Source organism: Pleuronectes platessa, chromosome 13 (genome assembly GCF_947347685.1).
Source record: "Pleuronectes platessa chromosome 13, fPlePla1.1, whole genome shotgun sequence".
Lineage (NCBI taxonomy): Eukaryota > Metazoa > Chordata > Actinopteri > Pleuronectiformes > Pleuronectidae > Pleuronectes > Pleuronectes platessa.
The window spans coordinates 5,671,795-5,676,862 of record NC_070638.1 but is presented as its reverse complement, the minus strand read 5'-3'; positions in this window follow the sequence as shown (position 1 = coordinate 5,676,862).

Genomic DNA, 5,068 nt, shown 5'->3' with positions numbered 1-5,068 from the left:
ACAACACTGAACCTCCCCCCCCGTATAGCTTCGCTGTCTCACAGACGAATTGACTAAAGCCCAGAAGCCCGTGATTACCCCAAACCCAGAGAGTTCATTACTTCAAAGCAGAACCTCATTAGTTCAGATTTGCCTTTCAAGTTCACTTTCTCTCAGGATCCCGACTTTAACTGTTAATTACTGTTCAATTAATTACAGAACGTGTACCTCAGAGGTAGGTGTTGGAACCACATGGAGATGATCAGGTTCAGCTTATTTCCATGGTTTTTGGGTATTATCGCTACTGGGAATATAGGGGGGGAAATAATGGTGAGTATAGTCTGTTGTCAAGCTGATAGGGCGCAGAATGAGCAAATATTCATGCGGCATTTCCTGCTGTTTGATGTAAATTTTGATTAAACATCACAGCTATTAATTTCAAGGCAGACCCTGAGTGGATAGTTAATTACACATGCTCTGTTTCAACACGACGTATGTTCTCCCACGATTAATCAAAGCAGCCATGAACCAGGACACACACGAGAACGCCAGCCCGCCCAGTCCCAATCCCGCTCCATCCCAGAACCGACCTGCTTCCACGACTGGATTTCATTTCCGAAGGGAGGGAGGTGCCGCACGGGTTCGACACCCCCGATCTGGGGCGGGCGAGAGCTCGGCTGGAGCCCGCTGAGTTATTACGTTACATGTGCAACTGAATTCAGATGAGCTTTAGCTGCCAGTGGAGAAAGTGCAATTTTGCTCTCGTCTGGACCACTTTCATCCCCCTTGTCACCTCGGGTTCCGGCTCCAGACGGCCGCAGATGCATGTGTTGGTTTCGGAGAGAAAGATGTGAGTCACGCTGAGAGAGAGAGATGAATATATGGAGCCTGCGTGCTCGCCGGGCTGTACAGCGCCGCCGTGCACACAAGTGAGCTGCAAGCTGTCACCGCGGTTTTACCTCCTCGTTTTTCATGTACAGTACCGTGGAATGTGCTGCTGCTCAGCGGGGCAGAGTGATTACGTGCACAGATTAGATAGAGGTGGAAGGAGATATGAAGCTGCAGGAGAAACCTATCACTTCCCCAAATCTGTGCATCATCAGGTGCATCCCGAGCAGGACCGTGGATCACAACCCTGTGTCTGTGTGATTTCTCAGCAAATCAGACTCTGCTCTCCTTCATCCCTTTGTTGTGACTTTATGACAAACCCATTGAGTGGAGCCGGCGAGGTGCACAGACTGTGTCCCTGGGAACAGTTTGCTGCCGCTGAAGGAAACACAATGAAAATACACACAACACACAGATGGAGGAAACATTATCAATCTGACAATACTCACAACACAACTAGAAACCCACAAAACAATGAAAAACTGACAACACAACTACGTAATCACAACCTGACCAAATTATTCACAACAGAAATATTCACAAAACTAGCAAATACACACAAAAACTATCAAAATACTCACCACACAATAAAATATTCACAACACAATTCAAACTCACCACTCAACTAGTAAGCCACAACACAACCAAATACTGACAACACACCTAATTAATCACAACCTGACCAAATTACTCACAAAACAAATACTCTCAACACAACCAAATACACACAAAACAACGTAATACTCACAGCACCACCACAACCACACAACCTAACCAAATGGAAAATGTGGTGCCAAAACTCACTAAACAACTACACAACACGACCAAATAATCACAACATTACCAAATACACGATCTAGGGCTAAGGTGGTATTAGTTTTGGTTGTGTGGATGCATTTGGTTGTGTTGTGAGTAATTGGTTGTATTGAGAGTATTTTGGTTGTGTTGTGAGTATTTGGCTGTGTTGTGTAGTTGTTTAGTGAGTTTTGGCACCACATTTTCCATGTGTTGTCAAACTGATGAAGTACGTGTTGTGTGTTTCCTTACATTGCCGTGCACTGACCTCCCAGGGCCCCACAGGACCGTGCACTGTGCATCGGAGGCTGAGTCACATCCACTCGTCTGCTTGTCGGTCACCAGGTTTCTGCAGGATTCCAGCGCTCAGTCGATCAGATGGAAAAAAGGTTCGACACAAACTTTACACTTATTTCTGTTGTGTTGTTTTTGTTGTATTGAGTTTTGCTGCAATCATTTCACTTCACTGATAATCTCAGTGACACGTTGATCCCACAGGTGAACAGGAGGTGAACTAACACAGGAGCAGAGACTGTTCATCGTGTTTTCATGCCTTTGAATTTTTGGGTCTTGATAACATCCTTGTACACACACACACACACACACACACACACACACACACACACACACACACACACACACACACACACACACACACACACACAAAAACACACACACACACAAATACACACACACACACACACACTCAGGCTACAAGACTAACAAAGATAAAGTAGCCTTACACCAGATGCTGTATTACTGTGGCGGTAACAGAATCCCTGGATGTTGCCACTAAGCCGGATGTGGTAAACCTTAAAAATACATCTGTCGCTTCTGACTGATGCATTATGGGCCCGGTTCCTCGTCCTGGGAAAACCTCGTCAAATCCCACCGACACCTGGGATGTCAAAGATTTATAAATTGTCAATTTACACTCCTCATGATTTGATCAATTCATATATTAACCGACCGTGGAGAAAACAAAGAATGATAATGAATTGTTCATCGGGTGAGGTTCGGTTATTAATTAATCTTTAATGTCTGTTGAAGCTAAAATCAATCAAACAAAAGGTTGAGTACCTCGGCCAAGGTGTTTGTTTATCCCCTCCTCTCCGTGTGTTAGCTGGCTTGTGTGTTTTTTATTTGGTGGGATTACGTAAAATCTACTGGATGGATTTCCTGGAGACTCGGTGGAGAGATGAGTCATGAGTCAGGGAAGAGATCTTTTCATTTCAGTGCGGATCTGGATCACAAAGCATCGAGATCGTTTGAATCCTGATCGTTTCAGCTCCGTATGTTTCACATGGGTTTGACGCCAGAGACACGTCGAACAGTGCGTCTTCTCATTTCAAGGTGCGCTCCTATTGGTTGGTTTGTGCAGCTGTCACACGTTGAGATGATCATCAAACGAGATTTCAAACGCCTCTGTCAGAAGTCTGGTTGTGAGACCATGACCGGGGTCATCTTTGAACCCCTCTCATAATACACTGTTGGCAGCTGTGGCTCAGAGTATGATTAGTTTGATGCATGTAGGCTGGAGGTAGAGCGGATCGTCCACTGACCAGAAGGTCAAAGGTTCAATCCCCAGCCCTTTCAGTCTGCACGTCAAACTGTCTGAACAGTTGTTCTGTCAAAAATGCTGCGTATAGAAACGCTGCATGAGCAAACGGATGAATGTGACATGCACTGAGAGTGAGTGGGTGCTTTGAAAAGCATACAAATATCTCAGGATGGAAAAGAGGTGTCATACATGAAGTCACCAAAGAAGATGTCAAGAAAAGACACCAGGATTCAAGAGCTTTTGGAAACAGGGACAAACCCCCAAACCCTTCGGCTCTGTGTGACTGTGACAGTGTGAAGCTGAGGTCTGCAGAACTGGAAAATATTCCAGTGTTCAATCGTCTACATGTTTAGAATTCACAGTATTCTTACCTCAGCTAAATATATTTCTTTATGAATTTAGATTGCCTGTATGCCCTCAACCCTTTGACCGTCTTTCAATGTGGACGCCGCAGTTCACCGAGCCGGCCACCTTGAACCGATGACCTCATCAACGTGCGACACAAAGAAACAGGAATGACAGAGCTTTCGTTATTGCCCGGCCATTGTGCCGAAGGGGGAAATCAATTATAAAAACACGACTAACAGCAAAGATAACGGCAGTGTCCTCTATTGTGTTGGAGCCGGCCAACTTTTTTTTTCTTTCCTATTCCTCAAGGGTCTCTTGACCAGTCCGGCATCACCTTGCTGCAATTTGCTCCCCATCTCAAATCCCATTGCCTTTTGGAATTGGATTTACCTGACTCATTCACACGCTGAATGGACTCACCCGCCAGTGGGGAAAAAAGAAAAAAGACAGATTCCGTGTGAAATTGCCTGAGGAGTCAGGAGGTTTTGGATTTGTCAGGTTCCTCGCTCCGTCTGCCATTAACCTTCCAACAGGAAGAATGTCCTCATTACAGGGACAGACTGGGGGGGGTGGGGGGGAGTGCAAGCTGGACACTGGAGCAATGAATGAGACTGCAGACAAGTTGTAATATATATTCGTTTGCAATTACAGAATGGAAAGTCCTGTTCCCACTCCCACACTGTCTCTCTCACATATTTAACACATCGTATTTAGACGACAGATTAAAATAAAGGCAAAGGAGCAACACAAGTATCTTTCTCGCAGCTTGAAAGTTTTGTTACAAAACTCGAAAAAATAATCCTACAAAACAATCAGCTGCCTTTTGAAGAGCTACATAAAGGGGGGAAATAAAAAAAAAGCCCTTATAGGCTTTTGGCAAGCTCGGGGACCTTAGCTCCCAGATGAATCGCTTCTAAGTAAAGCACCGACATCTGCTCACATCCGGAAATGAGGCTAAATCGGCATGAACCCAAATCGGCTCAGACGCAGTAACAGTAAACTAGTTCTCTGGCACTGTAAACCTGAAACTTGGAAAGCAGCAGCCGAGGGAGAGGAGCGACAGCGGAAACTCTGGATTCACATTCTCCAGGTAGAACAAAGGCAACAAAAACAAGTCCATGCAGGGTGATATTAAACACAGCATCGACCTGCATAGTTAAAGTGACATCAATGCTCCAGCTTGCTTTGCTCTCCAGTTCACTTCTTCTCACCTAAATCAATGGTGGAATCATTTTAGTGCAGAATCACTTTGTTTTATTGGACACTATCAGCAGTCGGACAAAAGCGTACGTGGCAGCAGCTGCCGGCTCTCAGCCAGCCATGTTGGAATCTGCAGTACTGTACATTAAAGTATAATACTGCATATATAACGATTTGCCCATATATCCACAGCCAGGGAAAGATTTACAGCAGCTGTCCTCTCAGAGTTAAGCATCATGGTTTTAAAATGTTCCTCCATCAGCCGTATAACTGTAAAAATCACTTGGAGCTGCAACA